Raw genomic sequence first — 12345 nt, 5'->3', positions numbered from 1 at the left:
AAAAAAAAAAAAAGGATCTGATATAATTTTCATTCATCCCTCAACTGATTGGTTTGTATCTGAGGCTGATCCAACTCAGCTGCATCTACTACATTATCTGATCCTAGACCTCTTGAGCTCCTCACTTTACCCATAATGCCCCACCAACCTAACATACCTCAGATCTCATTGGATGCGGATTCTTTAGCACTTGAGCATTTGTGTTCTTTGGATATTTCCATCTTTCAAGTGTTGAGTTAGTTAAATTGTATGTAGTACTTTTCTTCTTCCTCCCTCCCATAATTTAGTATATTAGATTACTTTTTACCCTTTTTTCAGCTACTATTTGATACTTTTCTTGGTACCATTGTTGGTATCTCTTTGAACTCTTCCGAGTACTCTTTCTACTATTGTTGGTAGTTTTTCCTTTTTTCTCTTCCTTCTTTAAAAAAAAAAAAAAGGGGAATTTCTTTGTAGTTTTTTAGGATAGTTTTTTTTTCCTAGCAGATAAGCTAGGTTAAGAAGGGAGGTGATGATTAGTGGTCAGCAGTATGGTTCATGCCAGGAAAGAGCACTACAGATGCGATGTTTTCTCTCGAGTGTTGATGGAGAAGTACAGAGAAGGTCGGAAGGAGTTGCATTGTGTCTTTGTGGATTTAGAGAAAGCATATGACAGGGTGCCTAGAGAGGAGTTGTGGTATTGTATGAGGAAGTTGGTAGTGTCAGAGAAGTATGTAAGAGTGGTACAGGATATGTACGAGGGTAGCGTGACAGCAGTGAGGTCTGCAGTGGGAATGACTGATGCGTTTAAGGTGGAGGTGGGATTACATCAAGGATCAGCTCTGAGCCCTTTATTTGCAATGGTGATGGACAGGTTGACAGACGAGATCAGACAGGAGTCCCCGTGAACTATGATGTTTGCAGATGACATTGTGATCTGTAGTGAGAGTAGGGAACAGGTGAAGGAGACCCTGGAGAGGTGGAGATGAGCTCTAGAGAGAAGAGGAATGAAGGTCAGCAGGACTAAGACAGAATATATGTGTGTGAATGAGAGGGAGGATAGAGGAATGGTGAGGATGCAGGGAGTACGGTGGCAAAGGTGGATGAGTTTTAAGTACTTGGGAACAACAGTTCAGAGTAATAGTGAGTGTGGAAGAGATTACAGGCAGGATGGAGTGGGTGGAGAAGTGTCAGGAGTGATTTGTGACAGACAAGAACCAGTAAGAGTGAAAGGTAAGGGCTACAAGAGGGTAGTGAGACCAGCTATGTTATATGGGTTGGAGACAGTGGCATTGACAAAAAGGCAGGAGTCGGAGCTTGATGTGGCAGAGTTGAAGATGTTAAGATTTGCACTGGGTGTGATGAGGATGGCCAGGATTAGGAATAAGTATATTGGAGGGTCAGCCCAGGTTGGAAGGTTTGGAGACAAAGCCAGAGAGGCAAGATTACGTTGGTTTGGACATGTGTGAGGAGGGATGCAGAGTATATTTGGAAAAAGGTGCTAAGGATGAAGCTGCCAGGTAACGGGAAAAGAGGATGGCCTAAGATAAGGTTTATGGATGTGGTGAGAGAGGACATGCAGATGTTTGGTGTGACAGAGCAAGATGCAGAGGACAGGAAGAAATGGAAACCATTGATCTGCTGTGACGACTCCTAACAGGAGCAGCCGAAAGAAGAAGATTACTACTTTGCTGCCTGCTTGGTGGTAGTTCATCCTTTTGGGTTAAGATGTTCAGCAAAGCTTTTGGTTTTAAAAGAATGTTTCCTGTAGGCAAAAGCTGCCCAACTTAGATGCCCTGGGAGAATACATGTACTATGTGGCTCTGGCACATCTTGATATGGACTGTGTGATCTACTCTGACTTTAACTCCAGGGCCCTGACAGATCACAGGAGTGAATTAGATCTGATGTCCTTTTCGTGGCTTCACGAGTAGTCTCTCAATGTGGCAGAGAGAATTTTCCATCAGTGGGGCCAACCATGCTGCAATCAATTTTTGGGCCGTTAGCAAAGATCCGGACCCTTTTTCAGCACCTGTGCCGGTGATCCTTGAGGTTTGAAATTAAATCTTCAATGAAGTAGATAGTTTCTCAATTATTAGTTCAATTGGCTGCCATTTCTAATTTCCATCTGGGTGAAAATGAATTCTTTAGCTTCATCTAAACTATGCAAGGCCTTTCTCAAGTGAGCCTTCTTGCTTAGACCTCTGATAAAAAAAAAAGAAAAATCGTACTCCTACTTGGGTTTTAAATGTAATTCTCCATGCCTTAACTCAGTCTCCCTTTGAACCTTCAGCTGAAGCAGACCTCAGATTTTTATCTTGGAAAACCATTTTACTAGTGGCTGTTACAACAGCTAGAAGAGTATATGAACTCCAGGCTGTATCATGAAAGCCTTCTTACCTGATTTCTTTTAGGAAGGTAGCTTCTGAGTCGCATGTAAACCAGGTCATTAATCTCCCAGTTTTCTTTCCCAACTTTTCAGACAAAGGAGATGTTGCATCTTTTGGATGTCCATAGATAACTTTGTTTTTACCTTCAAAGAACCAGACTTTAGGAAATCTGACCAGTTTGTTTCCTTTTCTCCTACCAGGTTAGGCAAGTCAGTATCTAAAGTTATATTGGCCAAGTGATTGACCTTGACTGTATAACCTTTGTCTCTGATAATTTAGGATTATCTTCACCAAAACCGCCTAGAGCTAATTCCGCAAGGTTTCTTCAACTTTTTGATCCAGAGCCTCTAGATGATGTATGTGCAGATGTTCTTCGTGTTTCACTGTTGCAGTCATCACATTTGGGTTATCTTCTTGTAGTAGCCCTCAGTCGGCTTGATTATCAAAGTCTTGGGTCCTGCATCGGTTTCTGTCTCGCTTTCCGTGACATCAGATAGTCAGGGGTATAAAGCATGCAGCCGACGCCATTACACCAGTCTTTCTTGCCGTGCGGTGCCCGAAGCAGAAGCAGTTGGCAAAAGCCGGTTGGCCAACTCCTGAAATTTTCGTTTTCAAGTTTCAGAACCAAAGTCTTCAACTAATTTAAAGTACCCCATTGGGGAAACTTTTTCTTGCTCTAAACCGATGTCAGTAAAAGTCAGTAATTTTATTTCTTGTGGAAAGCAAATACCTCACAAAGATTTTCATTCGTACTGTATTCCTTGCCTAGGCCCTGACCACGACGTACCTCACTGTCGGTTTTGTGCCTTATTTAAGCAACGAACTATTTGTCGTCTGTATATTTACGCTTCTAAATATTTTGGTAGTCTGTTCAGTTATCCAGACATGTCTTCGGTAAGCCATCCGACTAGCGACATTCCGAAAAAAATGCAAAGATAAAGACAGAGACAGGCCACCTAGATTCAAAGCTGCCGACAACGCTTCTCCTAAGCCAGTCGCCAGTTCGCCGGTACTCAGGCGCTTTCGCAGCCCCTGATACCCGCTGCTTCAGATTCGAAAGGCCTCTACTGAGATCCTTTCGGAGTCTGATATGCCGCAAGATGCTTCAGCTGTGGAACCTGCGGATGTCTCTACCTTGGATGGGTCTGGAGCCACTGTGCAGGCACAGGCTTCTGAGGGTGTATTCAGGCCTACTGACTTGCATATTAAACTGACGTCATCTTCTTCTTCAAGGCCTAAAACTTGAACCATGCCTAGAAAACCGACGCCTAGATCGCATGGTCAGGCCTCTATGCCTAAAAAATGATAAAAATGGCTTGAAGACCTTATTACTTTAATCAGGGGAAGCCAACCTTCCCCTTCTAAGAGACTTAGGACTGAATTCGCTTGTGATACTTCTGACCAGGATTCTGACATTTCTGTTTCCTCTGATGACCAGGATTTGCCTTTATCTACCTATGAGGATTCTGATGCAGAGGACTGTGTTCCCTCTGCCCCCCCTGTAGATTTCTATTTTGGTGAAAACCTGCATACTCTTAGGGAGCATTTTCGCTGGGAAAGCCAGGATTACTCTGATTCTAAAAAGAGGCTTAGGGATTTCTTACTTCTGCCCCAACACTGGCCTTTAGCTATCTCTCCTGTACTAGACATTGTTGATGCCTTTTCAGAATCTAGCTTGGCCCTTGCTCTTTACCTCCTGCTCCCAGAAAACCTGATGGATATTACAGGTTCCTGACTCTCACAAGTTCCTTTTTAAAAATCCTACTGCGGATCCTGAGACCATTTCACAGGGACCCAAGGGCATTGAGGCTACTACTGCCAACAATCCTACCCCCTCTGATAGAGACTCCAGGGCGGTGGATAGATGGGGTAAAAAGGTATACACTTCTGCAACCTTGGCCATTAGGGCCTTAAACTGCCAGTTTCATATGTTAAAGTATCAGCAACATATTATTGGTTTGCTTAAACAGAAAATGATTCCTGACTGTGCTGAAAATAAGGACTTACAGGATTTAATGCATTCTGCTGAACAGGTTGGAAAACATACTTTGCAGTGTGGTTTTGATTCACTAGAGACATCTTGCAGGGCTGCTGTCACTGGGTCTGTACTTAAAAGGCATGCTTGGCTTAAGGAGCAATCTTTGCCAGATCATGTTAGAGCTAAATTGCTGGATGCTCCCTTAAATCAGGACCGCCTGTTTGGCAACAAAGCAGAAGTTCTTAAAGATGGAGGAAAAAGCTAAATCTATGCAAACTGTTAATGATTTCCTAAACATATAGCCTCCAAGACTCAGTAGGCATTGGCCCTCTAAGAATTGGTCCTTTCCTGCCTCATCCAGGTCTTCTCAGTCCAAATCCAAAACCAGCAGAACACCCAGGCTTCAGTCCCAGGGTACACACAGGACTAAGCAGTGGGGGGCTCCCACTTCCAAATCAGGGAGTAGTTAGACTCCCCCCTGTGGTATGCTGTCTCAGTGACTTAACTTTAAAACTTCCAAGCACTTCTCAACTGATTGCTCCTTTAGGGGGAAAGGTTGCTCTGCAGGCCAAAAACTGGGAACTCATTACCCAGGACAAATGGGTTTTAAATATAGATGTTCTTCGTGTTTCACTGTTGCAGTCATTACATTTGGGTAATCTGCTCGCAGGTTGCCCTCAGTCAGCCTGAATTCCAAAGTCTTGGGTCCTGCGTCGGTTGCTGTCTCCTCTTCCATGACGTCAGGTCATCAGGGGTATAAAACAAGCAGCCGAGTTCTTTTTAGTTTTGCGGTGCCTGAAGCAGAAGCATTTTGCAAGTGCCAGTAGGCCGACTCCTGAAATATTCGAATTTGAGTTTCAGAACCGAAGTCTTCACTAAGTACCCCGTTGGGGAAACTTTTTTCTTGCTCTATACCGATGTCAGAAAAAAGTTAATTGTATTACTTGTGGGAAGCAAATACCTCATAAAATTTCCATTTATACTGTATTCCTTGCCTAGGCCCTGATCACAGCGTGCCTGGCTGTAGGTTTTGTGCTAGATTTAACCAACGCACTATTAAGTGTCTGTATATTTGTGCCTCATTTTGGAAACAGATTTAACTACCCAGAAATGTCATCTGATAGCAATCCGACTACCGGAGTACATAAAAAACGCAAAGAAAAGGACAGAGAGAGACAGTCGAGGTCCAAAACCGATGACAAAGCTTCTCCTAAGCCAGTTGCCGGTTTGCCGGTACTCAGTGAAGCGCTTTCGCAGATCCTGATACCCGCTACTTTAGAGTCGCAGGCCTCTACCGACACCCATGTGGAGTCCGGCATGCCGCGAGATATTCAAAGTATTGGACCCACAGATGTATCTCCCTCGGATGGGTCCGGAGCCACTGAGCAGGCACCAGCTTCTGAGGGTGTATTCAGGCCTCAACATCTTTATATCATACCGACAGCTGCAAAACCAAAGATAAAAGCAACTTCTAAAATTAAAAAAACGACGCATGAGCTACATGCACAGGCCTCTATGCCTAAAAAACAGATGATCAAAATGGCTGAAGACCTTATTATCTTGATCAGGGGTTCCCATCCCCCTCCAGATAAGAGGCCTAGGCAAGACACTGATTATGAATCTTCAGATCAGGTTTCTATTTCTTCTGATTCCTCTTCTGATCAGGAATTATCTATACCTCCCTATGAGGATTCTGATGCGGAGGAGTCTGTACCATTTGCATCACCTCCTGAGGATTATTCATTTGGAGAAACCTTGCATACTTTGAGGGAGCATTTTCACTGGGGGAGTCAAGATTTCCTTCTCCCTCAGCACAGGCCTTTAGCCATACCCCCTGTTTTAGACTTTGTGGATGATGTGTTTTCGCAGTCAAGCTTGACCCCTGACTCTCTACCTCCGGCTCCCAGCAAGCCTGACAGATATTACAGGGTCTCTGACTCGCACATATACCCTACTGCTGACCTTGAAACTATTTCACAGGGTCCAAAGGGAGTTAAGGCCTCAACAGCAAAAATTCCTACCCCCTCTGACAGAGATTCAAGGGCACTGGATAGATGGGGAAAAAGGTTTGTACATCTGCAGCCTTGGCAATTAGGGCCTTAAACTGCCAGTTGCATATGCTCAAGTATCAACAACATGTTATGGGATTGCTGAAACAGAAAATGATGATTTCTGAATGTGAAGAAAATAAAGAATTGCAGAAATTATTGCATGCAGCTGAACAGGTTGGAAAGCATACTTCGCAATGTGGTTTTGATTCCTTAGAGGCCTCCTGCAGGGCCTCAGTTACTTGGATCTGTGATTAGGAGGCATGCCTGGCTAAAGGAACAAAATTTGCCTGATCATGTTAAAGCTAAATTACTAGATGCGCCTTTACAGCATGGTACTCTGTTTGGTATTAAGGCAGAAGAGGTTTTAAAGAAAATGGAAGACAAAGCTAAATCTATGCAAACTGTAAAAGACTTCTTACAAGTGCAGCCACCAAGATTCAGTAGACACTGGCCTACAAAAAAAATGGTCCTTTCCTGTGTCAGAGCTCAAAGGGGCAAATCCAGGCGCCCTAAGTTGTTCCAGATACCAGGCACAAGATATTCATACAGGTCAAAGCAATGAGGCACTTCTACCTCCAAATCTGGAGGAGATAAGGCGCAAACCTACAGAAAACAGTCCCAATTACTTCCCTCTGCCTTCAAAAAGCACTTATCTTTTGGCAGCACCCTTAGGGGGAAAAGTAGCACTTTTTGCTCAAAATTGGCAGTTAATAACCCAGGACAAGTGGGTGCTAAACATAGTATCACACACAGGGATACAGATTCTATTTCCATATTCTGCCTATGGGCAAACGGTTGGCCAGATCTGCCAAAAAATCAATGGGCAGAAGCATAGAAACAGGTTACGTCCCTCATGGATATGGGGGCCATTCAGCCAGTACCAGAACAGGAAAAAGGACGAAGTTTTTACTCAAGACTGTTCTTGGTACCCAGAAAGGACGAGGCCTGGCGGCCAATACTGGATTTATTTTGAACTCATACCTGGACATTCCAAAATTCAAAATGCTAACTTTGCAGTAGCTCTTGCCCATGCTGGTCAGGAATGCTTGGGTGGTGACATTAGACCTAAAAGAGGCATACCTGCATGTCCCAATAAGGCAATCGTGCAGAAGATACCTCCGATTCATGGCTGGCTTAATGCATTGCCAATTCTCTGCACTGCCCTTTAACTTGTCTACTGCACCCAGGGTCTTTACAAAGTGCCTGGCACCAGTAATTGCATTTTGCAGACAAAGAAGTATGCAAATATACCCTTACTTGGACGACTGTTTAATTCAAGCAGAGAACAAGGACATTCTTCTTCAACACCAGACGTTTGTGAAAAGGCTTCTAACATGCCTAGGGTACACAAACTAAAAGAAATCACATCTGGTACCCTCTCAAAAGATAACATTCCTGGGTGCAAGCTTGCATACAACTGCCCAGATGGCTTACCTCACGTCAGACAAGCAAAGGCAACTGACTACTTACTTCAAACTGATGGCAACAAAAACCCAGTTATCTACAAGACAAATTCTGCAGGCTTTGGGCTTCATGGCATCCTGTATCCTACTGATTCCATATGCAAGACTGCATATGAGGAAACTTCACTGGTACCCAAGAAGTTTGTGGAGTTAACATTGTCACAATCTGGAAACAATGATTCCTGTCATTCCCTGCCCACAACAGGAGTTTTTATGGTGGGCAAAGGCATGTGACCAAAACATGGGACGGGCCTTCACTCTATCCCCTGCCAGCCAAACCTTAACAACAGACGTATCAGATTATGCCTGGGGAGCCCACATGGTGTGAAAATGCATTCAGGGCATATGGACCCCAAAACAAATGCATCTACATATCAACCAGAAAGAGATGCTAGCTGTTCAAAATGCCCTGACAGCATTCAAGGACTTACTTCATCCAGGACAACTACTGATAGACGGACAACACCATGGTCATGTGGTATATAAACAATGGGGGCACGCACTCATACCCCCTTTGCAGATTAGCCATGGCACTGTGGGACACAGCTTTGACTTACCAAATACATCTTCAAGCTCAATTCCTGCCAGGAAGGCAAAATACTCTGGCAGATGATTTAAGCAGAAACCTTATGGATCCTCACGAGTGGAAACAAGATCCACAAGTCTTCAGCATAACAAAGATTTTGGGGGAGCACAGACATAGATCTATTTGCCTCCCCTCAAAATTATCAATTGAAAAGATTCTGCACAAGGACTTATCACAGACAAGCATGGAAAGTGGACACCCTATCCTTCAGTTGGAAAAGCCTGTCAGTTTACACCTTTCCTCCACTGCCTCTTCTTCCCAAGGTCCTCCTAAAAGTCAGACAAGAGAAACCAAAGATGATGCTAATTGCCCTGGACTGGCCCCGTCAATACTGGTACCCAGTCCTAAGGAACTTGTCTCAATACCCAGCTTGGACCTTACCTCAAAGACCTCAGCTACTGTCCCAGCAAATCTATCAGATCCTGCACAATCAACTCCAGACACTGAACTTGGCAGCATAGCTGATCATGTTATACAAACAACACCTCTCAGTAAAGCTGTGATGGATGTCATTTTGGAAGCCAGAAGGCCTAGTACTAGAAAATCTTATGCTGACAAATGGAAGAGATTCTGTGCTTGGAATCAAGCACAAGGAGCTGATACAGCAGAACCAAATATTCCTCAGATATTACAATGTTGACTGAGATGCTTGACAAAGGCCCATCTTTTTCATCAATTAAAATCCATTCTTCTGCCATTTCGGCTCATTACAATACAGAGCCACCACTCTTTTCTCATCCTTTATTAAAGCAGTATCTTAGAGGAGCCAAAAATTTAAGGCCTCCTAGAAGATAACCAACTTCTGCATGGGACCTCAGTTATGTGTTGGAAAAGCTCACTCTGCCTCCATTTGAACCAGCTGCTACTGGTGATATAAAGTTTTTATCATGGAAAACAGCTCTGCTACTAGCAATTACTTCAGCAAGAAGAGTCTCAGCTACAGGCCCTCATGGCTGTGGAGCCTTTAATCAACAGGGTGTCTCTGAGGACAAGTCCAACATTTATGCAAAAGGTGGTTTCCAGTGTGGCTCTTAGTCAAACTATTCATCTGACAACCTTTTATCCAAATCCACAGAACAAGGGGGAGAGAATTCTGCATTCCTTGAATGTGCACAGACGGCTAAGATTCTACTTGAGCAGGACTAAAGCTCTAAGAAAAATTGAGCAATTACTAGTGACATATGCTGCAGGATCAGAAGGAAGGGCTATTTCAAAGCAGACTATTTCAAAGTGGATACGCCACTGCATTCGTTTCTACTACTTACACCATGGTAAGCCTGTGCCCAAGGGCATTAGGTCTCATTCTACCAGAGCTGCAGCTACTTCAGCAGCCTTTCTCAGAGCACCGCCAACCAAAGACATTCTAGAGGCTGCTACTTGGAGTTCTGTTCACACCTTTACAAAGCATTATCATTTGCCTCTCTACTCTTAAGTCCAGGGCAGGCTTTGCCACTGCAGTTCTGCCGGGCCTTATAGCAGCCCATAATGCTGTTTAGTTCCAGCCTCCCAACATAGCTTTGGGATTATACCAAAATGTAATGACTGCAACAGTGAAACACGAAGAACATAGTACAGATGTCCTTCAAGGATGCATCTGCAGTCATAACAAATGGGTTGTCCTGTCGTCAGGCAGCCCTTCGGTCGGCCGGATTCCAAAGTCTGGGTCCAGCTTCAGCTGATGTCGCACTTCACCCGACGTCATCTCTGCTGGTCTTCGGGTATAAAGGCATCAGCCGACGCCATTTTCCTCAGTCTTTCTTGCCGCGTGGCGCCCGAAGCAGAAGCTGTTCGCAAGTGCCGGTCGGTCAGATCCAGAGATTACTACTACCGAATACTACTTCGAAGACTTCTAAAAGCTAAGTACCCCGTTGGGGACTCTTTCTTGCCTCAGCCGATGTCAGAAAAAGTAAATAACTGTTTAACTTGTGGGAAACAAATACCTCATAAAGATTTCCACTCTTACTGCCTACCTTGCTTAGGCCCAGACCACGACGTAGCAGCCTGTTTAGCCTGTGCTTCCTTCAACCGACGAACGCTTAGGCGTCGGTCGGAGTTTGCTGAACAGTTTTTCGGCTCAGATTTTGCGTACATTATGCCGTTGGATCCTCCGACTACCCAAATTGTTAAAAAACGCAAAGAAAAAGACCGACACTCGCGGTCTGCGGTTTCGGCCGAAACCACGGTTAAGCAAGCCGCGAGTGTCTCGGTTTCGGCCGAAACCAAGAAAACGGGTCAATCTTCAGCCGAATCCATGACTACTACTGAGGCTCCTGCTACCTTAGTTGAATCGGCCTCTGAAGTTTTGCCTACTACTGTGGTTCCTAGTGAATTATCAGACACCATCCCTTTGGATGTCTCTACCCCAGCACGTGGTGCTGCTAGGCCTCCTGCAGCCATGTCTATTAAGGCCTTTGCCAGGGCTAAAGCAGCCAAAACTGTTAAATCAGTGCCTGCTAAGCCCCCCTCACACAGGCCCACTTCTAGTTCCCAAATGCTTACTCTGGCAGAGGATTTAATATCCTTAAGTAGGGGATCCCAATCTCACCCAGACAGGGCCTCTCAGCCTCCAGAAAAGAGACCTAGAGCAGAGCCCCCCGAGCCAGTGTCCTCTGATGATTCTTCGGATGACTCAGACATTACAGATCAGCCAGAGGCTCCTTTTTCAACTTATGAAGATTCCGATGCTGAAGAATCCATTCCATCTGCCTCTCCACCAGAGGAATTTTCCTTTGGAGAAACCTTACATGCCATGAGAGAACAATTCCAATGGCAGGGACAAGATTACTCAGATTCAAGAAAAAGGCTTAGGACCTTTCTGCACTTACCACAACATAGGCCCTTAGCTATACCTCCAGTTCTGCCTGTTGTGGATGATGCATTTAATGATGTTTGCACTGCTCCTGATACTTTACCTCCAGCCCCTGCCAAACCAGATAGATTTTACAGGGTGCCAGACACTCATCACCACCTATACAAGGCCCCACTTGCAGATCCTGAGACTATATCCCAGGGGCCTAAGGCAGTAGCCTCGACCTCAGCAAAAACCCTCTCCCTTCTGAAAGGGAATCCAGGTCCTTAGAGATGGGGAAAAAGTTTACACCTCTGCTACTCTCTCAGCTAGAGCTTTAAACTGTCAGTTTCATATGATCCAATACCAAGAGTTTATGCTTGATCAGTTAACTAAGAAGCTGTCCTCTGATGACTCCTTAGATAAGAAATATGTTTTAGAAATGGTGAATAACATTCAGCAGGTTAGTAACCATTCCTTAAAATGTGGCTATGATGCACTGGAGGCTTCATTTAGATCAGCCATGACTGGCACAGTGATAAGAAGGCATGCATGGTTGAAAGAACAGGTCTTGCCGGATCATGTTAAAGCAAAGCTGTTAGATGCTCCTATGGATAAGGCCAGTCTATTTGGTACCCCTGCTCAGCAAGTAATGAAGAAAATGGAAGAGAAGGCAAAATCTGTACAAACAGTTAAGGATTTCTTACAGGTTCAGCCCCAAGGTTTAGCAGGAACTGGCCTGCCAAAATTGGTCCTTTCCAGACTCCTCAAAATCTCAAAGAGGCAGGAATAGACGCTCTAGAGGCAGAAATCAATCTAGAGGAGGTGCCTACAGAGGACGCCAGTGGCAAGGCAATAACCAGCGAGGCACAGACACAACCACTGCCACTGCAACAGGACAATCACAGTGACTTGGCTCTGACACCGCCTACCAGGGAGCAAATAGCAGCACCTTTAGGCGGAAAGTTAGCCTTATTTTCGAAAAATTGGCACTATATCACAAAAGACAAGTGGATTTTGCAAACCATAGACCAAGGCTACAGGTTCCACTTCCACACCTTACCAGTAAAAAGAGGAATGCCAAACCTACCTCCAAATCAAAAAACAGAA

At 44.6% G+C, this 12345-nt stretch overlaps 1 protein-coding gene across 3 annotated transcripts in view; it reads left to right on the top strand.

Moving 5' to 3' along the window:
* CNN3 (calponin 3) overlaps positions 1-12345 on the top strand; it is a 711458-nt gene that overhangs the window by 642986 nt on the left and 56127 nt on the right. The window lies entirely within an intron of this gene.

Source organism: Protopterus annectens, chromosome 10.part0 (assembly GCF_019279795.1).
Source record: "Protopterus annectens isolate FY-2018-M chromosome 10.part0, PAN1.0, whole genome shotgun sequence".
Lineage (NCBI taxonomy): Eukaryota > Metazoa > Chordata > Ceratodontiformes > Protopteridae > Protopterus > Protopterus annectens.
The sequence above is the reverse complement of the archived record's forward strand: the minus strand, read 5'-3'. Positions and strand labels throughout refer to the sequence as shown.